This window comes from Mirounga leonina, unplaced genomic scaffold (genome assembly GCF_011800145.1).
Source record: "Mirounga leonina isolate KUSES-001 unplaced genomic scaffold, KU_Mleo_1.0 Mir_179, whole genome shotgun sequence".
NCBI classification, from domain to species: Eukaryota; Metazoa; Chordata; class Mammalia; order Carnivora; family Phocidae; genus Mirounga; species Mirounga leonina.
Genome location: NW_023270466.1, coordinates 4,749,078 through 4,776,021, shown reverse-complemented (window position 1 = coordinate 4,776,021; position 26,944 = coordinate 4,749,078).

Sequence of the window (26,944 nt, the reverse complement as noted above, 5' to 3'; positions counted from 1 at the left end):
ATCACCATACATTACATCATTAGTTTTTGATGTAGTGTTCCATGATTCATTGTTTGCATATAACACCCAGTGCTCCATGCAGAACGTGCCCTCTTTAATACCCATCACCAGGCTAACCCATCCTCCCACCCCCCTCCCCTCTAGAACCCTCAGTTTGTTTTTCAGAGTTCATCGTCTCTCTAGAACTCATACAGGAATTCAGTAAAGTGGCAGGACATAAAATCAATGCACAGAAATCAGTGGCATTCCTATACACCAACAACAAGACAGAAGAAAGAGAAATTAAGGAGTCGATCCCATTTACAATTACATCCCAAACCATAAGATACCTAGGAATAAATCTAACCAAAGAGGCAAAGAATCTGTACTCAGAAAACTATAAAATACTCATGAAAGAAATTGAGGAAGACACAAAGGAATGGAAAAACGTTCCATGCTCATGGATTGGAAGAACAAATATTGTGAAGATGTCAATGCTACCTAGAGCAATCTACACATTCAGTGCAATTCCCATCAAAATGCTATCCACTTTTTTCAAAGAAATGGAACAAATAATCTTATAATTTATATGGAACCAGAAAAGACCTCGAATAGCCAGAGGAATGTTGAAAAAGAAAAGCAAAGTTGGTGGCATCACAATTCTGGACTTCAAGCTCTATTACCCTGTGTTTTCATCTTGCTTTTCATTCTTTCACTCAGTTGATGTTTGTTGAACATCTACTTTGTGCCGAGACTGCGTCAGGCTTTTAGTTCTTTGACTCTCTGAGTTTGCTCTAGACGGGATTATGGCTTCAGGGCTGAGCGTCAGAAGGACTAATGCTGACCCAGTTAAAAGCCCACTGGCACTAACTGGGGGAGAGTGGGTTTCAGAGCTTTGTCACAAGGTATCAGTTAGGAAACCAAATTGAAATCCTAGTAGCATGATGAGGTTTGGTGATTACCATCCAAAACCAAATATAAGGGCTAGGGATGGGTCTGGCGGACACAGTCAGTATTTGGAAGCTAAAGCAAAACTTGGAAATTCCATCTGGAAAAAGCTGCACTTCTCCAGGAAACAGAATGGGTTTTGGTGTACAGAGACCCTAAAAACTGAAATGAAATAGGGCTCATTTCCTTGTGACTCCAGCCCCCACCAATTTCATGTGTCCCACAGATATGAGACCAAGTACCTGAAAATCTTTAAAGTCAATGGATTATTTACAGCAAGAAAGCACATATTTTACCCAAGCCAGCCCCTGAGTCTTCAATACACCTTTCCTCAGGTACCTCTTGAACTTGGCCAACTGTGAACTCTCGAGTGGTCAGCAACTGTGAGCCTGTTCGATATTTATTGCTTGTGGATCATGACATGAAATAAATATTTAGAAGAAAGACTTTGGACAAAGCACAGAAAATTTATCTTGTGAGAAATTATTATTCATTTTCCCCCCCTCATTCAGCAAGACCCAGGGCTCAAAGGACTTGCATTTAGAAAGAGCAACCCTGGGAATAGCTCTTATTTGCTACACAGTTCTCAAATGCCGGGACTTTATGTGGCTTGTTATTATCTTTTTTTTTTTTTTTTTTAAAGATTTATGTATTTATTTGAGAGAGCAAGAATGAGAGAGAGAGAGAGAGTACATGAGAGGGGGGAGGGTTAGAGGGAGAAGCAGGCTCCTCGCCGAGCAGGGAGCCCGATGCGAGACTCCATCCAGGGACTCCAGGATCATGACCCGAGCTGAAGGCAGTCGCTTAACCAACTGAGCCACCCAGGCGCCCGGCTTGTTATTATCTTTAGTCCTGAGCATTAATAGTTGTCTTTCACGAACACAAAACCAATGTTGTTTCCCTGGGGAGCAGTGCGCCGTGGTGGGAAAAATAGGGTTGCCTGCATCAATGAGACTTGACCATATAACTGACTGTATAACTTTGAGCATATTATTGGACCTCCCTCAACCACTGGTAATTATTTTCCATGGCTTCTCCTTTTTTCCAAATGAGTAAACAGAATCTGGCTGAGTTGGGCCACCGGCTCAAGGTCACACAGCTGGTTGATAGAAGAGCTGTCTTCTATCCGTGAGAGCCTGCTTTCCCATACGCTTCTACTGCGCAGATGTGAAAGAACCTATGATCTCAGAGGGCCAGGCGACACCCTCCTTTCACACGGGGAGCCAGTGGGGTGAACTGGATGCTCCACTGATGGCAGGTGTCAGAGCTCCAGCCAGGTGTCTGCCTCCACCATGGGCACAAGAGGGGCACGCGTGGGAGAAAAACAGCTCACCAGTATTTTACTTTTATTTGTTCATTTTCTGGCTCTGGACTGGAACGTGAGTCAGGATAAGATCTGGGTTAGATCCATTCTACTGGTTTCTAATATCTCACATTTCTTCATGATGTATAGATGTTTTCTCCTGGGCTGGAGCAATGGGCTGTCCGATAATCAAGTTGTGTTTACATTTTTCTCTTATCTGCACAGCATCGTTTGGGTCTCCAGCTCCTACTCAGCTCTCCTGGAATACGTTTCTGCCATTTGACCCCCTCCATTGTCCACATGATTTCCCCTCACCCTCTCTGTACCTCTGTCGCTTTCTTTGTTATCAGTTACCTGCTTTCTGCCTCAAGGGCTATTTGGGTAATTCCCTGCCTTGTGTTTCCTGGTTAGTACAAAGATTATCTCCTAAATATTTGTGCATACTGGGGATCAGCATTTGTGATCCTTATCTCTCCATTGAGGAAAATACTTCTTTCTTCAGCCTCTCAATCCGGATCTCATAGTGAGTCATTTCTCTCCTTTTTTTTTTTTTTTTTTTTAAGATTTTATTTATTTATTTATTTGAGAGCAGAGAGCAGGAGCAGGGGGAGCAGCAGAAGGAGAGGGAGAAGCAGGATCCCTGCTGAACAGGGATCCCGACAAGAGGCTCGGTCCCAGGACTAGGAATCATGCATGACCTGAACCGAAGGCAGACGCTTAACCAACTGAGCCACCCAGGCGCCCCTCTTTTCTCTCCTAATAGCGAAAGTTGTCCTGCTGTTCTGGGTTTTCAGTGGTTTTGAGGAACACTTCCGGCAGATCCTCTGTAACACAGAAAACATTTTTTGCTTCGAGCCCCACAACTGTGTTTTATGGAATTTTCTTTTTAAAAACAGAACAAAGAGCAGTTGCAACTGCCAGTTCCTTGGCTCTAGTTGTTTCGTTTTAGGCCCTAAATGGTAACCAGACACTGACTCAAACTCCGTGGCCCCATGACCAGCCCTCCTTTTTCCCTTTTCCTCTTGAGGTTCATTATTTGCTCCAAATTAAAACGTTCTGGTTTGAATGAGTAAGTATAAAGACACAGGGCAGCAGGGAGCTCCGGTTGTCCTGAGGGATTATATCTCGGGGAGGCCTCCCTCGCCAGTCTCTGATATGATTAATCGGCCGAAAGGAGCATTGCTTTGTAGTTTGAGGAGATCGGTTTTGAAAGGAAGTCTGTTACCTGTAACAGTTGGGTTTTAAAAACAATTTCTCAGAATATTGGAGACCATTCAGAGGTTTTGGCTCTATCCAAATATGAAACTGTTGTTCATGCATCTGTTCCCGTGCTCGCTCATTCATTTGTTCATCCTGCACATATTGATGGTGTGGCTGCCATGCGTCAAGCATTGCTCTCGGCTCTGAGGACTCCAGGGTGAGCAAAAGCAGGGTGAGCCAAAGCAGGGGCTCTTACAGCGAAGTGAGGGTGAGCACTATGAAGCTGATAATCACGTGTGTGAGTGAACGTCCTCAAACTGAGGTGGGCGCCCCGGAGGAGAGCAGGGTCTTTCCAGGGCAGATAAGGAAGGATCCGCTCCCCTAGGCCAGGCTGGGTATGCCTGAGTGTGGGTCATCGCAGGCGTGCTCTGGAGGAAGACTCATGAGCTAGTGCATGAGAGGTGAGAGGCGGTTCACGGGGCGATGGTTGGGAGCGGGGTTTGTGTATTCTTCTAGGGGAGCGCGTTCCCATTCCTGACGGAGGGAATGACGTGAGCAAAGGCCCCATGGAGGGATGAGCACAGTGCATGAGAAGAAGTGAATGCAGGGTTTCTGAGTGTGATAGGGCAGTGGAGCAATAGGGACCTGGTTATGGGCCAGGAGGAGAGATTTAGTCTTCGTCCTCAGAGTTGCTGATGGGCTCTGCACCAGGAAATAATATGACTACATTTGCATTGTGAGAAGAGCACTTCTGTTTCAGTGTAGAGAACAGATTTTCAGGAGGCCAGAGTGGATCCATGCAATCCCTCCAACCAAGGCCAGGATGGGGAGCACGTGGCTCCCTGCTCTGACAGTATTATAGTCTGGCGAGTGAAGACAGATAATCAACTAGCACACAGATGGAGAGAAAGGTAAGTTCCGGTGGTGATTAAGTACAATAAAAAAAAAAAGAAGTCAACCAAGAGGCATCTGACAGACAGTGCAGGTTGATGGGGGCAGGGGGCGCTCCTGACACCAATTCCACAGAGTTTTCAGGGAAGAGCTCTCTGAGGAGGTGAGATTTTCCTCCCTAAATGCAGCATCCCCTCTCCCCCTTTTTGGGTTTTGCGCCTTACCTAGAGCAGAGCCGATCACCTTACCAGCTCTTTAGATGCTTGTCCATAGGTGCTGACTCTGTAAATGGACCTCTGGATACCCCCAATTTTCCTTGGCCTTCATGTAGTCATAGAGTGTGCGAGCTTGAAGGAACTTTCTAGATCATCTGATTCACCTCTCCCATCTTACAGGCAACAAAGCAGAAGCCTGAAGAGGAACTGTGCAGGGGGATTAGCAACCACATCATCCTAGTATGCAGGCTACCTCACCCTGGGGTCAAAGCCCCCTACCCCACCGTTTGGTCCTCTTGGTAAGGATGGGGGCACAGCTGTGCTCACTGAGGTCATGCTGCCTGTTTTTAAAGAACTTTTCGCTCTTGGGTGCATAGGAGACTCCAAAATACCTGCAGAAAATGATTGTTTTTTTTTTTTTCTTCCCCTGGCATCGCCTAATGCAAAAAATCTTGGACAGCAATCAGTTTAATTTAGACTCCAGAAAGTGCTACTTTTTTTTCAATCTGGCTTATGTTAATGATATTTTTAAAACACCCTGAAGCTCTAAAGCATATTTAAGACCATGAAATAGCATTACAAAGCTTTTGCCATCTACTTTACAGAGTTGCATGGAATGCAAAGTCAAAAAAAAAAAAAATTCTCTTTCCCCTTGGTTTCCTTAAGATTTCAAACTCAATAAGACATTCCTTATTTAAGATTTATAAAAATAAATATATATATTTTTTCCATAATTGAGTCTTATTGGTTATGGTTTAATCTAGAACATAGTTTTCATGGTTGAGTTGAAAATCCCTTTGGGACTCATGGTATAACCTAATTTGAAATAACGCTTCCTAAGCTGGTTTTAATTAATGTTCTTTTATATTGGATCTCTCAGGAGATTCCTCACCCCCTCTCCCCTTTTTGCAACATTGTTCTGGGAGAAAAATCCCAGTGTACTTGAAGGCATCAGATTTAGTCAAGGCCATAGGCACTGAAGAAAGAATTAGATGGGAACATTTATCCTGGTAGAAAATATTTTATTGATGAATTTCAGATCTATCCTACTGCCAGGGAAGTCTCTTTTCTCATTTGAGTGAGATAGGTGCTTTATAATCTCCAGTTTCAGATGAAGAAATTGAAATCCAGGAAAATAAAGTGGCCAAATTCACACAGCTAAACCAAAAGCATTATGACCATCAAGTGGCTTGAAGACATTTCATATGGCATTTCACCATGAGCTTGGTGGAGGGGGAGCTTCATTGGAAACCAATAGTCGAGCTTAGAAATTCATGTTTGAATATCCCTTTGGGGCTTTTGTTTCTTCATTTGTGTTTAACAGATCAGGATGGCACAGGAGAAACCAAGTTCCCTGAGTTGAGGAGAGAAGGAGTCAGATCTTCCTCAAAAGTGTCACAGAAGTTAGGGGGCTGAGATGCACTTAGCTTCACTGGAGGATTGCAGAAAGCAGCAGGTGCCAAAGGTCTGATCCAGGTAACCGGGTGTAGTAGTCTCCTGCGGCTACTGTAACAACAGCTCTGAGGGCCAGATATCCAAAACCAGTTTCACTGAACTGAAATCAGAGTCTCAGCAGGGGGCTCTCTCTCCAGGCTCCAGATGATAATCCATTTCTTGCCTCTTTCAGCTCCTGGTGGCTGCCATGATTCTTTGTCTTGTGGCCACATCACTCCACTGTGTCTCTGTGGTCACAGTGCCCTCTTCTCTGTGTCAAATTTTTCTCCACCTCCCTCTTATAAGGATACAGGTGATTGCATTTAGGGCCCACCCCAATAATCCAGGATAATCTCCTCATCTCACGATCTTGACCTTAATCACGTCTGCGAAGACCCTTTTCCCGTGTAAGGTGATAATTATAGGTTCCCGGGATTAGGACCTGATATTTTGGGGGCCACTATAGAGCTTGCCATACTGAGCCTGGATCCATCATGCTGACATCATATATTTATGGCCAACAGAGGAAAAGGCTACAGGCAAGAGGCCAACAGAAGTGAGCCTTCCTGCTCTCCAGGCTTGGGGTAGAATGTCATAATCAGTGCCTGGCAGAACAAAAGACCAAGGGTAAAACTTAAGCAATACAAAGCTCCAGAGTGACCACACTGGCATGATTACTGCTGAGTTTGTTTATGAGAGGAAAGAAAGCAGCCATGTTGAGGCCTTGGGTGGTTTTCATATCCTGGAAGTTATGTAGAAATAGTTGAAGAGGAATGTGTTATTCAGGAGTGTAAAACGATTTCTTGTTCAAACAGACCGCAAGGCTTGAGAGACTAAAAAATTCTCCCAGAGAGCAGAAATGTAAAATGCCCTTCAAAAGGTTATTAATGTGGCCCTTTGGGGACAAAGGCACACGTCATCCCAAGTCTCCTGTTGATTTTACCCCATGGAGACTGGTTGTTGGGGAGGCATGATGAAACAGAAGCATCCAGCCCTGGTAATCGAATGTTGTGGTGAGGAGCGGTTCTCCTTCCTGACTTCATTCATGGAGGGGGATGAAGATGCCCAGTTAGTGGAAATGACACATTCTTGTCCATTTACTTACTTTAGATGAAAGAACAGCACCATACTGCTCCAAAATAAGTAAATAGATAACATTAGCCAAACTTGATCTCTTGTAAATTTCAGAAGCATCTGTGAGCATTGGCTGCAGAAAGAAGTTTCTAAGTCATCAACCTCACTGCCTTTCCAACACCTAGGAAATGAGGATGACGCTTTTCATGGAGATTTTCCAAATGCACATTAAGAGTGTTTCTGAGCTTGCCATGGGCCTTGGTGGTTATGTTTAGGACAGAAAGCACTTTTTTCTCACACTACCATCTATCGTCTCTCAAAGTTCTGGAACTCTCTGAAGTCCCAAATGTCTTACCTCTTTTCATTTCTTTCCTTCTTCCTCCATGATCATCATAAATAATTTCATACAATCAAGTAAGTTCCAGAAATGATGTTCAGGTAGAAATTCTTACCTAGTCCCATTTATCCAACCCAGCCCTGAAAGTTGCTGATTCTAGAATAGAGGTCCTCAAAGCTGGGCTGATCCTCTGTTTGGCAATATTGTAATTAAAGGGAATGGCTGGTCTAGAAGCTGTTTACAAGGTTTCTTCTGGCACCCCCAACTCTGACTTAGCGCTTCCATCTGTGTCCTGTGGGGACACCAAACACTCTGCATCCCCTGCTGATTGCTTTCAGTCGAACGAACAGCAGCAGCCTTGGTGTTTCCTGTCAAAGAGCTATGCCGTGGGGTGACCCCTATTATTAAACTGTTTGAACATATCAATGCATAAAGGATTTTATTTTTCCTTGCCAAAGGGAACTCTCGACAAGGACAACTCCATTCCAGGGTACGACAATAGCAAAACTGAGCACTCCTGTGACTTGCTGCCCCATCGGTGACAGTTTTGGCCAAGACCTGGTGGATTTTGACCCTTTGTCCTCAAGGCTGCACTGTGGAAATGATATTCCGGTCTTGTCACATAAATGCCTTTCGTGTCTGCCCTTTCAAAGCCCACTTTTCCCCAAATGACCAAGCGGTTGAAGTGCAATTGCCTCCCACATTGTGTAGGACATTTGTAGTCTCCTTGATTACATTTCCACTAGACTTGGTTGGCTGATTTAGTAACCAGGCCGAGGACATTCGCTATTACATTTGTCTGATGGTCAGTCATTGACAATGAATTTGTTGAAACCTTCCAAATATTTTCCATTCTTCTGGACCTGACTCAGACCCTGCATTTGGAATGAAGTTGTCCTTTAAACTCCCCACCACGAAGTGACCTTTTATTCCCAGAACATCTCTTCTCACAGGTGCAGAGGCACCACACGACCCCCTCTTTCTCCACCATAGCACACTGGCCTGCTGAAGCTCAGACAGGGTTGCTGCCACAGTTTTCAATGCGATTTCCAGCTGAACCAATTCAGCGAGCACAAATATCCCTCATGGGAGAAATATTGGTATCCCTGGAGGAATGTTTGCAGGGTGACAAATATATTCAATATAATTATTTTTCCACGATATAAACTACAAGAAAGGGAGGCTAGACTCTTTTTAGCCTGGTGGGCTAAGAGATCTCCCAGACTAATGGGAAATCATGGATAAACAGAAAATAGAGAAAGAAAAAATATTTTTAAAAGATTTTTATTTATCTATTTGAGAGAGAGAGTGAGTGCATGAGTGGGGGAGGAGGGACAGAGGGTGAGGGAGAAGCAGACTCTCAACTGAGCAGGGAGCCTGAAGTGGGGCTCGATCCCTGGACCCTGAGATCATGACCTGAGCTGAAGGCAGATGCTTAACAGACTGAGCCACCCAGGTGCCCTGAGAAAGAAAATATTATATGGGTATGAGTTAAATAGAAGATGACTGCATGGCCAGTTTTCTCACGTCTGTCCCAGCTTACACTTATTGTTTAGGAATAAATATGTAGAGCACTCCTTTCTTTTGCTCTTCAAGTATCTTGGCTTAGACATTACATGATCACTCTAGTTAAACAAAGATTGAGAAGCTCTGGTCTTATAGGACCTCCAAAAGAGTTTCCAGAGTTGTTATATTCAAGGTGCAATATCTGGGAACAGAGTTTGGGTAGGAGAAAGGCTTCACAGAAAAATAAATTCCACTTTTGTTCATGCTTTGTTGACCGAAGAGATCACCATGGTTAGCTGCTTGGTGCTCGTGAACATACTGGTTCCCTTGGTTCCAATACATACAAAAGAAAAAGGTCGAGAAGAACCAAATACCATTTTGGCAGCTGAAACATTTAGCTCTCGTAGTGAGGGGAGCAATGGGAGCCTCGTAGTAAAGAAGAAGTAGGAGAAGGGGAATTGAAAAATCGAGTACATCTTTCTTTGGACTCTCTGGATATCTACTCTTTGCTGACTCTGTTTCTTAATTACCTTCTTTGTCTTTATGCAGTACAATTTAGACAGTTCTTGCTTCTAACTTCCTTCTTCTTCAAGGATAGAGGGCAAAACATAGCCTTGTGTGGCTCCTACCTTCAGTTGGGACACACAATTATTCTTTGATTGGTCATGGGGAAGGCTTGGCCTTGTCTATCCCCTGAGAAAAATTGGCTGCCTAGCTTTGCCTCACATCCATGGGCCTGGGTAAGAATATGTTGTAACATGAATTGCAATTAGTTATTAGTTTTTCAATTCATGTGTAAGAAATTATGATTTAAACAATGAAAACAAAACAATGGTACCAAAACAAGACCAATGCTTGGAGCCAAGTTGCTTGAGTGACTATCTCCAGGTCATTTTTCTCTTCCTAAAATCTCATCTCTGGATTTTGACATGCCAATTCCCTCCCTCCGCCATTTAATTTGTAAGCAAAGAAATAAGATGACAACCCATCCCCAGCAGCTGTCCAGAATCCACCACAGCCCATGTGAGTCCTGACAGACACCAGTTGTCTGATTGCGAGTCTTCCTGGTATGTTCAGAGAGACTTGTACTTCTTTTGTTTCAGTTAGTTTTATAGATGTTTCAAGCTGGGGCCTGCATTTTTCTGTGGTAAGCTCACCCCTCAGTGTTCCCCTGGAGGCTTACTAACCTTGTCCATATTCATATTTTATGTGAGCTGAGCTGTACAAACTTGCTATTGCCATTTGGTTTTTTTTTTCTTGCACTGAAATAATTTGCTTTTCCCTTACAGCAAACCTGGGCTTCAACAACTTGAAACTGGTCTACAGACTGAAAGAAGAGAAAATTTGCTCTGTGGTTATCACATCAGAGAGAGAAGATATCCAAAAATTTAAGAGATTAGCATTGTTTTGTTTGAGTCAACACATATGCCAAGTTATCTGTCCTCCATCAGCATGGCTCACAGGAGTCCTTGGTGGACAGCTTCCCGGGAGTTTGGGTCTTGGAATAAGGTTTGTAATTCAGTGCTATTTGTGTTAAAATGAGTCTTCAAAAAGACTGGCCAACTCCATTTTTATTTTACATAGTTTTCAGTGTCTATGTCCATTATTCCTCTAACACAGGAAGATATTCTGCACATATTTGGGCATTCCTGCAGTCCAACTCTGAACACAGGAAGTATGGCTAAACAGTAAGAGAAAAACTCTTTGAGAGTTTTTCTTTATGCTTGTTCCCTGCTCTTTCGGCAGATGCCTGCCTGAAAAGAAAAGGTAGACAGTTATCTATACAGTTTGGTTCAGGGTTACAGAAAAGTTGCCCCAAATTAAACATTTCTGTCCTATTGGCCTACTGGGGTGCTTAAAAATCCCAACCTTTAGACCACACACTCTTAATTGTGGCATGTGGGTTTCTAGGAGTTGAAATTAAAAAACCCACAGAAGGTTATTTAACAGTTCCAACTTTTAAGTGTGTCCTTAAGTCTCTTCCAGCCTAGGCCCTGTGGGCAAGAATGGTGACAATTGGGTTAAACCATTAAAGGCCTTTGTCTAAACACTAATCTTGGGGGAAGGGAGGAGGGGGAGGGGACCGACAGTGCAGGATGATACCAGCAGGTGTGATGGCCTTACTGGGAATTTACTCATTGAGTAACCCAGTCACTTAAGTAGGCCCTGGGGAGGAGGATAATAAAAAGAAGAGGGAAAGGGTTAAGGAGAAGGACCCTGATTGGCCCATCACATGATTTCCCCTATGTTGTCCTAAAGGAGCGTGGACAGAGTTTGTGAAAATATACACCTGAAAAATGTATTGTTAATTATTTAGCAGCCTTATTGAGATACAATTCATATACCATACCATGTATGCCTTTAAAGCATGCAATTTAATGATTTTTGGTATATTCACAGAGCTGTGCACCCTTCATTTAGGATTTTGCTCGCCTTTCCATTTTGGCATTTCCTCCCTCTGCAATGTTCTTGCACTAGATATTGGCTTGCTCCCTTCTTGTCATTCAAGTTTGTGCTCAAATGTCGCCTCTAAAGAGCTGAAGAGTTTTCCGTTCCCTAAAATAGCACCCTGTCTGATGTTCTCTCTTCTCCCGGCTTTAGTGTCTCCATAGCCCCAGTGTCCTGTGACAGTCTTTGTTTGTGTGGGCTTGCAGTCCTCGGCCCTTTGAGGGCAGGACCTTCGCCCTGTCCTGGCTGCTTCCTCAGTTCCCGGGCCCAGGCCTGGTTAGAATTAGCAGCTGGAAGGAGGAACAATGGTGGGGGGCTGTTCTTTCCACACTCTGCAGAGACAGAAGCAGAGGGGGAGTGACAGGAGCAGCAACTACAGAGGAGGGCTGGCTCACCACAACTGCTTCCCGGGTCCCACATCTCCCGACGTCTGACCCCAGAAACAGATGCTGCCCCGTCACCAGGTGCTGCCTGACGTGGAGAGGGCAGGAAAGCCAGGCCTGGGGTTCTGGGGCCTTGAGCTCTAACTTTGTGTAGGACCTGCAGAAATGATCTGGTCTCTCTGAGCCTCTGTAAGACGAGAACATTAGACCTCTGGTGCCTTGTAGTTCTGACATTCTAGAACTCTGATGGAATTCTCTGATGGGGTGTAACCGAGCAAATGCAGGTAAGGTGCACCTGGGAGGACTCTACCTTTAATAAATCCTGTCTCTTTGGCTGCCTTTGCCAAGTAAAGTTGTGTCTCTCTCCTCCTTCCCCTCCACTCCTGACTCACACCCTTTTGGAAGGATGGGATTTTCTAATGCCTAGGGTCTTAAACCCATATGGCAGAAGAAGGGTGAAATAAAAATTGTGCTTTGAATGTGCCATTTGAGTTGGAGCTAAATTGAGGAAAAGCTTTGTCTGTGAGTTTACAAACATACAATTAAGGCTCTTATAGTTATCTAAATCCACTTTCTTGCCTTATAATTTCATGGTTAGAAGCATTACAGTTGTTTTTAGATTTTCGTTATAACTGCATTATAACCACAGACGGAACCGAATAGTGTTTGTTTATTTGTATAACAAATTATGCCCCTCAGCTAACTTTCCTGTGTAATTTGCACTGGGTATACATTTTGCAAAAAAGTATACATTGGTCTGAGGGCCTTTGCCTTTCCTTCTGTCTTCACCCCCAAAGCAACACCGACAGTAGAAGGTTGGGGACCAACATGCACATAAGGGCATTTCATTCACGAGTGTATTACACGTCATTTTATGTGTGAACGACACATGTGTCTGCAGACAGACAGACCCACAGAAAGAGAATTGCACTAAGAGACCCAAATTCAAACTCCCATTTCTTCAACATCAGTGAGGTAACTCAAAGTCAACTTACTTCATCGATCTTTTATTCCCATTTAGCTCTGGCCCGAAAGTGCACCCCAAACACACTCATAAATTACAGATATTTTGTGTAAAACCAGAATAATAGTTCTCTGAGTTGCTATTGACTTCGAACAAGATAATGTCTGAAATTCCCTTGCAAACTTTGAGGTGTTTTCTGAGTACATGCTAGAGGTGACAGGAATGACAGGAAATGGTGCTGTCTTTCACATCAGGTTAGAATTTGCTCAAGGTAACCTTTTTTTTTTTTTTTTTTTTTTTTTATAATCTGCTTGTATGGCATTTGGGTCTCAGAATGAATAGGGATAAACTTCTTTCCATGTGCCCATTTGAGATACTCTGTATGAGCAAGGACTGTTGTCAACCTGGCTGACCATATAAAGTTCCTGGTAACAAAACTGAAGACTCACGATGGGGATGTATCCCTTTTTGTGTTATTTTCTGGTTCTTCTCAGCAATCCAGATTCCCACTGTGACTGTTTTGCCTTTGGGTGTCCCGTGATTTTTGTCCATAGCTGATTTTATCCTTAGATGTTACTTTCTCTTTGGTTTCACAGACCACCTGTGACCAGTGGCGGAAATGTCTGAAGCGGTGGTAAAACGGAGTTTATTAGAAACAAATTAAACATATGTAATATATTTACACAATTTGAATTGATTAGCCCTTGGGTGGGGGTGATGTTTTAGTTCAGAACAACGTAGGAGTTCTAGATAAATGACCAGGTCCTTAATGATGCCTAGTACATTCTGGATTCCTGGTGAGATAAAATAATCACAAATGTATAAGAATAATGTAAATACCTTACATCAAAATATTGCTTTATAGTTCATATAGCACTTTCAGATAAATCATTCTGAGAGATCTTGTCTCTGCTATACACCAGCTGATGACCTTGGCAATGACCTCTCAGTTCAGGGTTCTTAATTCCGCCCTCTCAGAGGGTGGGGGGGAGTAGCCTGGGGTTACCCTTCCCACAAAACTCCTTCTAGCTCAAAAGAATCTATGACACTGGTAACTTCTGCTTTTATTTTTTCTGCTTTGTAGATTGGAATCATGGGTCTCTTATGGGATAGGATGACTTATTTGTAATTTTAAGAGAAAACACTAATTCCTTTCTTCCTTCAATCCACACAGGTTTCTTGGGCTCCTGCTATGTGTTGGGCACTTTTGTTTGTTTGTTTGTACATTATATATATATATATATATATATATTTATTTATTATGCTATGTTAGTCACCATACAGTACATCATTAGTTTTTGGTGTAGTGTTTCATGATTCATTATTTGCGTATAACACCCAGGGCTCATTACAACACATGCCCTCCTTAATACCCATCACCAGGCTCTTCTCTAATGCCTAAGTGAATAAGGCCACTTCCCTGACCTTCCAGTGGGGAGTAGGGTGGCCTAATGCCCCGGGCCTCCTGCTGAGACTGGAAAGGTCTTGGGCACACTGGGACCAGTTGGTCATACCAAGTGGGAGGGGCTGAGCACAATGAGTTAAAAAAAAGTGAACAAGGTAATTTCAGGTAGTGACAAGTAATAATACATAAGTCGCAAATCTTTAGGAGGATGCTATCGAGTGCATTTGTTGGTGGGAGTGGGCTGGTGCCTTAGCATGCATGCTTTCAAAGATCACCCAGGAGATCACATTCCCACCCAGGTGGGGTGGGACGAAAGGAGCAGACATGCAGCGAGCTGCAGGAACTGTGTTCTGGGCAGCAGGAACAGCAAGTGCAGGTGTCCTGAGACGGCAAAGAACTTGGCCTGTTTGAGAAATAGAATGTTCTGGAGGCAGGGGTAGCAGTACGGTCTTTGTGGGCCTCACAGAAACTCAGACAATAACAATGATAATTGCTGTTTTATTCTGGGCCTTCCTTCATTTCATTACCTCAATCTGCACAGTTACCCATTTTACAGACCAGGATCCTGAGGCACAGGGACTTTATTTCTTTTATTTTTTTAAAGATTTTTATTTATCTGAGACAGAGAGAATGAGAGAGACAGAGAGCACATGAGAGTGGGGAGGGTCAGAGGGAGAAGCAGACTCCCTGCCGAGCAGGGAGCCCAATGCGGGACTCGATCCCGGGACTCCAGGATCATGACCTGAGCCGAAGGCAGTCGCTTAACCAACTGAGCCACCCAGGCGCCCCGGCACAGGGACTTTAAAAAGCAAAGTGTCTCCAGTCACCCCAAGATTCAAACCCGAATGGATGATGCAGAATCCACACTTGTCATCACAGACTTTGGTGAGGGGAAGCCCTTGGTCAACGTGAAGGTGTGTCTGTCCCCCCGAACTCTCCATTCCCACTGATGCCCACTACACCCATAAGGACCATCTTGTCAATTACATGCCCACCCCTCCACCCCACCCCCGCCGGCCCCACAGTGGCAGTTTCTGCTTGGCCAGGAACAGCCTCTGGAGGAGGCCTCTGCTACCTTTGTGGACTTGCTCCAGCACTGAATGAGGGTAGTTATGGGATGGCTTCGAAACGGTCACTCTGTGTGTAATCAGGTCACTTCACTGAGAAAGCATTTCTGTTTCAGCTTCCTTCCTTCCCTGGGTCTCATCCAGGGAACCGTGTTTCTGACCTTCTGAGCCACAAAGGCCAGAGATAATGGGGCACAGCAGGTCTACGGAGTCAAAAGAGGGGAAGAGTCTGTGGTGAGGACACACACACACACACACACAGGAGAAAACTGGTATAATCGCTAGCTAGGATATCACATTGCCAATATACTTAGAAAAATAAGGCTGAGACAGACGAAAGCTTTCCTAATCTGTCATTCTTTTCTGATTGCTTGAGATCCCCCTTCTATGCAGAGTAGTGCAGAGGAAGAAGGCACTGGGCTCCCAGCAAGTGCAAAGAGTCATACGGCCGCTTCCCCTCCTTTCTGTCCTCACAGCTCGGCTGGCGTTCAGCACCCCATGGCCTCTGTGGTTTGGATTCACCCTTACGGCCTCACCAGATGTGCCGACAGCATCGAGAGATGGGTTTCACACTTTCTTTCCAGCTGCTTAAGAACTAGAGAGACCATTTCCTATAGGAGAAAAAGAATGCCTTCTAATTAATTAAAGCCTGAGATGAAAAATCAAAGCGACATGGAAAATTCAAAAGATTGGGATTTTGAAAGTCAAATTCTAAAATTAATTTGTAAGAGATTTAATCAATTACTTAGGCCTCAGAACAAGGAACCCTGAAAGATTTTTCAGAATCATCAATTTTTTTCTTTGTCATAATGCATAAAATGGTGGCTTTAAGTTCTGGGAATCAGGAGAAAAATGCAGAAGGACGTCATATATTTTGTTTAAATGTTCTGTACTGTTCTTTGGTTATGACATTCAAATCTCTCTCTCTCTTTTTTTTTTTTTTGTAAATTCCTAACTCCCCCCAGCATAACCATGGTTCTTTGACATTTACAAACTTACTGAATATAAATCTTGTTTCATTACAGCCTGGCTCATGTGTACTAAAGAGTTATGTTAATAACCAAAATGCTGTTGATTAGTAACCAGGGACAGATTTTTCGAAGAAAGGGAGGTGAAGAAAATTTGGAGGTTCAGGAGAGAAAGCTAGACTCTTTTCCTTGTCCTTCTGCTCACTGTTTCAGCTGCAGGTTTCCCCAAGTTACGGTGGCCAGGGATGCATCCCTGTCAATGCAGGGACATGGTGGGGGCCATGTATGCTCTCTCCTTTTCCTGGTAACATCTTTGCTGCTCTCCATGTCTCCTCTGGACACTCATGTTAGTATCTCAGTTAGCCCTGAGGTGCCGGTGTGCCACTGTGAGGAGCTGACTTATGTTCTGGTTCCAGCTCTTATCAGCTGTGTGACCTCAGCCATGTTACTTAAACTCTCTGAGCCTCAGTGTTCTTATTTATTAAAAAAAAAAAAATGGATGTAACAACAGTTTCATAGGATTGTTAGAATTAACTCAAATGTTGACATTGCACCCAATGTTTGAGGTTATTATCACTTTAAATCGTGAACATTGGGTCAAAGTCAGAAATAAAGGACGTTGAGGCACCAGGCAGTTGGCGTTGGGCATTTATGGAGCTGAAACACGGGCAGAAAGCTGGGGATGCGTTGAGACTGGCTCTCCCCTGTACCGCTCTCCTTTGCCATTTGTTGCCATGTGTCAACTGGGTTCCCACTCAGGTGCTGTCAGGCTTTTCATTCCTCTGTCAAAGGGCACATCTGGTTCCGATGCATGTTCAGCCTGAGGCAAATCTTGAAGTTAGTCTTAAGTGTCCCTGATGAAGAGCACTAGACCCAGAAGTAGAAGAAATGAATTCTAGTCCAATTCATGGGGTCACCTTGGGTGAGCCATGTCAGAACGCAGGTCCCTCGATATCAAGTTTACGTGCTCTGTAATACCTCAAGTGGTTTTGGAGAGGAGACTAAATATGAGAATATGTGTCTCAGAACATTTTGCCTGCTCTCAACGTAATAGTCATAATAACAATGAGAAATAGAGTTTCTTATTTCTTTCCCTGGGCCCAGTTTTCCTGCTGTCCATTTGCTACCTTCCCAGAGTCCTCCCTGAAAATGCATTGATCAAACCTATTCCATATTCAAGGTTTTTTTTCAGCTTTTTCTTCCTTAGTCTCCATCCCTATTTTATGCATACAAACTGCCCCTCCATATGCACGTGCATGTCTGCATGCACACACACACACACACACACACACTCGACTTGTCCCATAATCTTTAGGGTCTCATTCCCAATTAGTTATCTTGAAAAATATCCTCACAATATTTCCAGAGCTGTTGATGGGTTCATGTAACACAAAACTGCTTTTGGTAGAAAATACCAGACCAGGGCTCAGCCAACTTTTTCTGCAAAGGGCCAGTTAGTAAAGTCACAGTTGCAGCAACTGAACTCGGCCATTGTAGCAAGAAAGCCATCATAGATAATACAGGAATGAATGCACATGGCTGTGTTCCAATAAAACTTTATTAGCAGAAATGGATGACGAGTTGACCTGCTCTGTGAGCTGTAGGGTGCTGATCTCTGCCACAGGTAAAGGAATGAGCAGTGGTGGTGATCTCAGACCTTAAGGCAGGTTACTAGCAGAGGGCTTTAGAGCAGGAGAGGGCTTTGACACCCTCTCCCTTCCACCCTCCCCTGCCTGAATGTCCCCAGAACATGGGCAGGGGCAGGGCTGGGTAGAGGCTCTCACCCTGGATCCCCAGAGTTTGTTGAGCCAGCAACTGGCCTGGGATGGTTTGGAGGATGGAACTTTACAAGTGGGCCGAGAGTCCTCTGTCTGCCAAGGACTGATTCAGAGTTCGGGGATTAAGCCTCTGGCGTGGGGATTAAACTGCAGTTTCATAGGCTTGGACCCTGCCAGCACCAGACTCGGGCCAGGCCCGGTATTGCATGTGCTTTTGGCCCCGAGAAGGTCCTCACCCCAGGGTGTGGGCCTGAAAGTCAAGAAAGAAAGAAGGGGCCCAGGTTTTCTGCTTTCAATCTTGATTTTTTATATTTCTGCTGAATCTGAGATGAGAACATACTTTGGAAACAACCAAGGAGCATGAAGGAATTTATCCTCAAGGCCAAGAGTGAGTAAACGGCAGAGTGTTAGGTTCTCAGCAGGGATGCAGAGAAGCGTGGGCACAGAACTCGCATTCCATCCCTGCGCTTTGTTCTGCTGGCTCCCTGGTGCCGCTTCCCGTGGGTCTGGAGAATGACCCCCATTTCCAGGATCTCAGCGTGCATGTGTGAGCACACAGGATCTATTTCAAGAGGAGCCTTTTGTTACCTACGGTCATGTTTGCACCTCCTGTTGTCGTCAGTCATCCAGTAAACACTGCTGTGGGGAGAGCTCTTGAACGCTAGAGCTTGAGGAAGATGCCTCTGGGTCAGTAGGGACCTCTGGGTCAGTCCTTTGTTTCTCACAGAGGGCATTGAGACCCAGAGAGGGATGTGAGTGGTTTAGTCCAACACTGATCTGAGGTGAATGGAAGACTAGAATCCAGTTCTCTGGGCTTCTAGTCCCATGGTCCATTCATTGCACAGAACTACACTGTTGTCTGTGATGATAAATGTAAGGGGGATATGGGCACCCATAGTGGCTTTAAAGAAGTCAAGTCTCTTTGACCTTGAGACAGAAAGAAGTTTTTGCCTCATTCTGTAGCTCTAACTTCATCAAATCATATAAAATTCAGCTTTTGTTTACTTGCGTGGAGGTTATCGGTGTATGCTCCTATCGGTCAGGGTAGGCTGAGTTATGCTGTGGTGACAAAAGAGCCCCAAAGTTAAGCGGATTACAAAACCAGAGTGGTATTTCTCACTCATGCGACATTTCTGTTGTAAGTTGCTGTGTTCCTGCTCCTCACCTCCTTACTCTAGGACCGAGGCTGGCAAAGCTGCCTCTATCCCAGGGTTGGAAAACTCTAGATCATGGGCCAAATCCAGTCAGCCATCTGCTTCTGTAAATATAAATATATTTCATTGAAACATAGATATGTTTATTCATAGATATGTTTATTATTCATAGATATGAAACATAGATATTATTTATGGCTGCTTTTCATTATACCAACAGAATTGAGTATTTGCAATGAGGTAGTATGGCCCACAATGCCCCAATACTTTACTTCCTGGCCCTTTACAGAACGAGTTGCCTGACCCTGAGTCAATGTTGCACATTGACGGGAGAAAAAGAGAGCTAACTACAGGCTGGTTCTTAAAACTTCTTTCCAGAAGTGACACACGGTCATTTCTGTTCACATGTCCTACACTCAAACAAGACACGTGGGCCACTCTTGAGTTCACCAAAGAGGGATGGAAAATCAACCTATTTCAACGTGACTTATATTTTATTTGTACAGAAGTGGACTCTCTCTAACTTAAGCAGAAGAAAGATTTATGTGAAGGGTGTTGGGTAATCACACAATTGATAGGAAGGCTGAAAAACCAGGCCCCAGAGGAAGAGTGAAAGAAGTACCACAATCCCACCACAGCCATGGCCTCTGTGAGTTGTGCCCTCTGGCGTCGCCTGCACTCCCATTCCCGAGCCACTGCCCACTTCCCTGAAGCCACTGTGAGTAACTTACACTTGGACCTTAGCCTGCATGTCACTCCCTCAAGATTCAAAGTGCTGGGTGGGTGCCACTGACTGACCACATTTAAGTCACGTGGTCATGTCCCACCAGCTGAGAGGGCTGAGGAAATGAGTATTAGGGTTTTTTGGTTTTTTTTCCTTCTTTCATCTTTGGAAAGGGGAAGGAGGGGGCCCTTACTTATAAAGACTTACAAAGGGAGAAATTTCATGAACATAGGAATCCATGCTGGGAAGCCTGCAAAGCCCAGGCATCACCCATTCTAATATTCAAGTGCTGGTAGCCAGAGGCTGGACAGAGTGTGGTAGAGTTTGGTGTTGCTTTGGGTTTAACCTCTTCATTGACATTTGTGCAGCCTTATCTTTCAGGATGCCTCTGGCAGCTGGCCTGGAAAGATCAGAGAAAGGTGGGGCAGCTTCCCCCCTCCTGGTTGTTCAGAAGCCAGAATGACATTCATTACCTGGACTTTTCTTATCCCCTTCCTTATCCATCTGTCGTTCCATCCACACAAAAGACCTCTACTGTTTTATAAAAAATAAGTCAGAAATGTAGTCATGGCCAGCATGAGAGGGACGGGACTGTATCTGGAAATCAAATTGAATACGTTTTGTATTGTTGCTCCCACTAGGTAATTCTACGGGTGTGAATCATGGGCCTGGATTTTGTCTAAGCACCTGTACCCTCACAGGATACAAGGCAGGGGTTGTTTGACAAGCGGAGGTGGGGCTTGGTTTTGAAGGGGTGAGCTCCAAAGATACAGAACGTGCCTTCAGGTGGGGTCCATGGAGTTTACTCCAACCAGGACTCCTTTTCGCAAAGGACCTCTCATTTGAACCTTTGAGTTCATATCCAAATGAAATTATGTATAGTCTAAAAGGTTGAACAAGAATAACCTAAAACTTTGAATCCCATTACCAGACCTTGCTCTCGACAAGCTGATATTTCTAACGAATCTTCTATGTTGTGAATAACCAGATTACATTGCATCATACTTTTTGCATTAAAAAACATTACTTTGTTTGGTGAGAGTATTTGACCACAGTTTTTTAACTCTTTGTTGGTATTCTTTTTTTTTTTTCAGTGAATTTGAAGTCTCAAAATGTGGATGTGGTATGGAAAATTCTGGACCTTTAATGCTTCCCCATCTGAGGTGACTAAAGCAGGCAGATCTAGATTCTCTAAAAGACATGAGCCCCCAAAGAGGAAAAGCTGGTGTGACAATCTAGTTGTCCAGGATGTGTTAGAACTTGGGAGTTGTGGATCTAAGGACTCAGAGTGCTTATTTGTCAGGTTTGTGGTTGGGTCTTGAATAATGCCTTGGAATGGATTAATGGTCAAGGGCTTCCTAGAAGTGTGAGATGTACATGGGATGGCTCGATGCTGTACTTATTTGGAAATACCTAACGGAAACTGTTTATGAGGTAGGTTTACATCTCTCTTGGTGATGTCAAATATGTTCAAAAAATGGCTAAAAGAAAAAAGTACACCTGGCATTGGGATTTTGTCAGCAAATTTCTATCTTGTCTGGATCCCACAGTTTCTTGCTAAAGTGTTGGCTGGGAGCTGGAGGCAGGGCTATATCCCAAGGATCAACAAGGATATGACGGCTTTCCCATGGTTCTGTAACGTTTGATGAGCCAGGGAAAGGTGGGGATTAAGCTCAGGCCACTGAATGGGAGCCCAGGTTCCCTGGTAAGAGCAGGACAGGAAAACAGGTCAGCAAGTCAAATGTCCAGATCAGATGGAAAAGACGGCAGTGGGAGCAGGTTGGGGAAAGGTGGAGGTGCAAAGTGGACTTTTCCTTCTTCAGTCCGTCTGGGCTTTAGAGTCTGATACCACCATTGGGTTCTGGAGCCCATCCTGCCTGGGGAAGCTTCTACTCAGCAGGTCCCGCTCCCTCTGCCAGTGGAAAGTGGAGAGTGTCTTAGACTTGGCAATCCAGTTTCTTGTTGGGACCAGGACCCTGAAACCAAGGCTAAATTCCTTGAATCCTGGATCCTACCTACATCCCTTCAGCCCCCAAGTGGCATGCTGGGCCTGGGAGTTGCTTGTCTAGAACCTTATTACTGACAACCAAGATGACTTCTTTTATTTCTGTGTCACCTTCTTTGCCATCACCTACAAAATCAACCCTCTCTGGGGACCCAAATTAAAGTCAGATATAAGTGCCTGTAACTGGGTATCCATATTGAGCTACCCTTTCCCTCCTTTTTCTTTGCTCTGCAGAGGAGCTTGCCCAAGGAAGGAGGCTGAAGTCTTCTTCTATCACGGAGGATCCCCCTGCCCAGCTCAGACCCGGGATCCCCAAGTGCAGTGGCTCTACCAGGAGGCTCTCTTGAAATTCTCAGAAGATGGTTTGCGGCACGGTGGAGCTCAGCCAGGCCTCTGATGACCAATGGTGACTTTGTTCTTCATCTTTGTGTCTGCTGCTGCTGGAAATGGTTTCAAATCTCTGGAGTTAAGTTTGCCTTTTATAAGAATACTTTTCATGCTCAATTCCTTACAAGAGAGAAAAGCAACTCCATCCCTATTCCATGTATTATATGTGATTAAAGATTTTCCCCTTCATTCCCACTCTCAAGGTAATTATTTTTATTGATGACAAATGTGAGATTTAGGTTTCTCATTATCTGCTTCATAAAAAAGAGTACGCTATTAGTCAAATGAAATTTACAATTTTACTTTGTTTTTTAAAAAATATTTTATTTACCTATTTATTTATTTTAGAGAGAGAGTGCACACACGCTGAGGGGATGGGCAGCGAGAAAATCTCAGGCAGACTCTGTGTTGAGCATGGAGCCCCAGCTGGAGCTTGATCTCATGACCCTGAGATCATGACCTGAGTCAAAATCAAGAGTCAGACGCTTAACTAACTGAGCCCCCTTAGTGCCCCTACAATTTTACTTTTTAAATGACCCATATTCAGCATAATGGATTCACAATATTTCAACATACTAGTTCAATCATAGTATCTCAGTAGCTTAGGGATCCCCTGGTCCAACCCCAAATTTTACAAATAGGAAACTGAGTTATGGAGAGGAAAAGTAACTTTCCCAAAGTCATACCAGTGTGTCTTCACAAATGCTCTTCCTGCTTCTTGGCCCAGTGCTTTTGCTATAAGCTTCTTTTCCCTTAGCGATCCTGCCCCTTCCTCTCTATGGACTGTTTTGAGCTAAAGAATTATCAAGCAATTGTATTTTTAAAAGGCTAAATAAGGACATCCCAGCTGCACAAATTGAAGCATGAGCTAGCAAGTAGAATTGTGATGTGGGCATCAGAAAGTCTGAGGGCTCCTCCCGCCTGTTCCCGTCTCTAATGCTTATGTTGCTTCTGTGCCTTGGCATCAGAAAATCCAGGGCTGAGGGAATGTTGAGAGACCCAAGAGGAGATGGGGGTGTGCTGGACAAGAGGGCAGTGAAGCAGTGTGGAGCCCGAGGAGGCATCGGGCTGGGGGACAGCCCACGATACACTTTAAATAAATAGTACTTTTCCAACTGGTCTTTACCAATTCTTAGTTGTGGATGTTTGGGGAGGCTCAAGAAAATGTTTTCACAGCCCTTGGGGATCATGTAATGAGAAGCATCTGTAAACTGAATGTTGAAGGAGCCACACCTGGGACACATTTGACCCATGACAGATACTCATGTGGGAAAAGAGCCAATGTTTTTGGAGCTGGTCCATTTTATGAAAAGATGCCTATCAAAACAAACACAAATGCACAAACAAAGCAACAGCAACAGCAAATACCACAGAGCCTGAGATTTAGGCATCCTTTTCTGGGTTTTCTGAACAAAAGACTCAGCAACACCAAAGCTCAGGAGGAGAAGCAGTAAAAGAAAAAGCCACACTCTAAAGGAAAGGTTGTCTCACTTCTGCTTCATGTGCATCCCCCACGGGGGCTATCGTATTACCATTCTAATGAAAAGCAGGCACTTTAAAAATGACTTCATACCAAATGAAAAATGATTCTAAATTGAGTATGGCTTGTTAGGGGTGAGCATGGGACTCGCATGGGGATATCTGTGGCTCTTCTCACTCCCCGGGCTGGGGTTACCAGGGAAGTAGAGATGCAGCTGATTTGAACAAAAATGCCACATCAGGGAGGTGTTTTCAGACTCTGCACTCATGATGTATTTTGTTCTCTTTGCTACTAGAATATGAAAAAGCAAAACCATGTCTTACTGGTCTTGATTCAAGGACCCCAGAGTTCTAGATTTTATTATGCAGCAAATAGGGAGCCACTGAAGGCTTCCTCAGTCAAACACTGTCCTCGACTTGGAAGAATAAGCCCTTCATGATGAGGTGTTTGCTTCTTCTTGTACTGTTTCCCAGTCTTGCACTCAAGCTCAGTTTACCAAATCCGGGTCACTAAACGTCCCAGAGTTTCTAATACCGCTCTTCCTTTGCCGATACGATTCCCGCTTTCTGCATACCACTCCCTCCTCATTTGCTTGGCTCATGCCTGTTCAAAAATCACATCACCCTGAGTTCCTGCCTCCATCTCTTCGCCATCTCTGTAATGGCATCAGTCATACCTGTTACAGTTATGGTTGGGGGTGGGGGTTGGGCGAAGGATTGTCTGCATTACTCATGCACTCTAAGCTCTTTGGCTGAAAGAAATGTGCTGATTTACCTTTGAATCTCCAATGCCCAGTAACTAGTGCAGCAACTGGAACACAGCAGGGGTTCCACAGCATTGGTTGAGTGAGTCAAAGAATCTCAGGCTCATGGGTTCATAAAGCTCCCCCTGATTGTACAACTTTGGATACGGACATTGCTGGCTCACAAAGCCAGCAGAGGTAACTAAATCCAAAGAAGAGAATTCTGGTTCTCTTTCTATGGTTCATGATGTCTCTCTGGAAGTTGCTGGAAACAAAAGACTTGCTAAACAAAAGAAGCATAGCTCATTGCAAGCCCCACACATTCAAGAAGTTTTTGTTCCCTTCCAGCGTCTTGGTTGCTGTTCTCTACAGAACTCCAAGACAAATCACATAAAAGGAGTGCTATCGACTGGGAGACTTCATGGTGGACTTTTCTGCTTTTGTTCAGTGTGGTTTTGGGTTCTATCCTTGGGGTGCTTATGGTCTAATTGTGAGTATTACCAAGTAAGTGAAAATGATAGTTCTCAAAGAACTCTTGGGCTGATGGCTGATAGCACATTTGCAATTTCACAGCTTCATTTTCTACATTAATGCAAAGGCAAAAAAGTAATGTAAAACTTTAGTCACTGTGACAAGATCTGTGAATAATATAGGGCTCCTAGGGTCATAAATAAAAACCTAGCCTTGACAAGCTTAAACAAGGACAAGGGAATTTATTTACTTGCAGAGTTGAAAAATCCAGAGCAAGTCTGGCTTCAAGCATGGGTTGATTCTGGGGCTCAAATGAAATCATCAAGGCAATCTTTTCCCGTGGCTCAGTTCTGTCTGTTCCTGTATTTGCTTCATTTCCAGGTGCCATCTTGTGGCCTCCATAGGCCCAAGATCGTACTCTCCCAGTCCATATTAAATGTAAAAGAAGATAATGTTTCCTCCTGGAATCACCTACTCCAGTTCTAGGATTCATTCTGATTAGACCACCTTGAGTCAGGTACCTCCCCTACCCACCCTGTGACTCTTTGGGTTGGATGTCCTGAGGGTCCAGGCTTATGACATTTGTTCTACTTTGGAGCCTGGGGGCAAGGGTAGGGTTCCTCTCAAGTCATACTTCCATAGGAGGGGGCATGACTCAAATCACCAAAACAGGGGAGGATACATTTTGGAAGGCAGGCAAAAATAAATTGTTTTCCACTCCATGGACATAAAAATGGTCTAATTTGGACATACATTTTGATTATTCCCAGAGCTTATCAAAGCACAAAAACACAAATGCCATGTCCTGACCGTGGTCCGGGCTAACTCTGTACAAAGTATTCCTTTTTCACTTGATACTTAAAGTTTGGGAGATGGAACTACTATATGGGTGAAATAAGAATAAAACCTTGACTCTGAAGGGTGAAGATACTTTCCATATGCATATGAGATGCCTTCTTTTTGAGCATTCTTTATAACCCCTGACTATGTAATACAAAAAGGATATGTTCTAATGACTGCTTCTTTGTCAGAAATTCTTGATTGGAAGCCAGCAAGGAAACAGAAGAAGGGCTGAAGCCAGGGGCTCTATAGCTCTGGGCAGGAGTAGGGAGCACCCAGGTCTGGAAGGAGCTGGGATGAAGGGATAGACAAACCTCTCTTCTCCACCTTTGCAACTGCATCTAAGAGGGGCATCTGTGGGAGTGTCATTTATTCATTTATTCATTCATTCATCTCTCAGACATTTCATGAGCACCCCGCCAACCATGTACTGGAAATACATTACAGTACCTAGCACACTATATCTTCTCAATAAATGTGTGTTCAATGAATGAAATCTAGAGAGACAACTTTTCATGTCAAATTAGAGATATAAAGTCAAACATGGAATTACATCACTGGTTTACACAGTAAGTGTCAATGAACTTCTGGACTGGTGTAAGTACTGGTTAACAGGTCCTTTCTGATTTGAATGGTGAGGTAAAGGTGATCAGTAAAAAGAATAACATTACCAATGGTTGACATTGGAGTTTCCTAGTTATATCTAGGCTAATTTTCTTTGCACCCATTATTCCATCTAATTCCCTACAATGACTATATGACTGGTTACTATTAATCATCCTCATTTTACAAAAGAGAGAGTAAAGGCAACAAGAGGTTAACCAATGCCCATGGTCATGCAGATAATAGTTGATGGAGCCAGGACCTTCCTGAAGACCAGTTTGCTTCCAGAGTTGAGGCTCAGTACTAGAGAGGGTGGGTGTGCCAGAAGGGCATTGGGACGGAAGGACAGAAGTCACAGATTTATTAACATTGCCTACCAGGAAAAACTGTTTGCAATGAACTGAACCAGGAAGCTTCCAATGAGGGCTTTGTGGTCTCTCTCTCTCTTTGTTATGTAGCAAAGCTGAACACACAGGGTATCACTGTATTTTAAGTTCTTAGCACTGACTTCCAATTGGATGAAAACCAGGTGGGTACCAAGCAGAAAGGACTTGAGACAGGGAAGGTGGGAGGAGAAGTGGGAAATGGGTTTTACTTAAATCCTACAGAGCTTTTCCCTGTGTCTTCCCTCCTGTGGG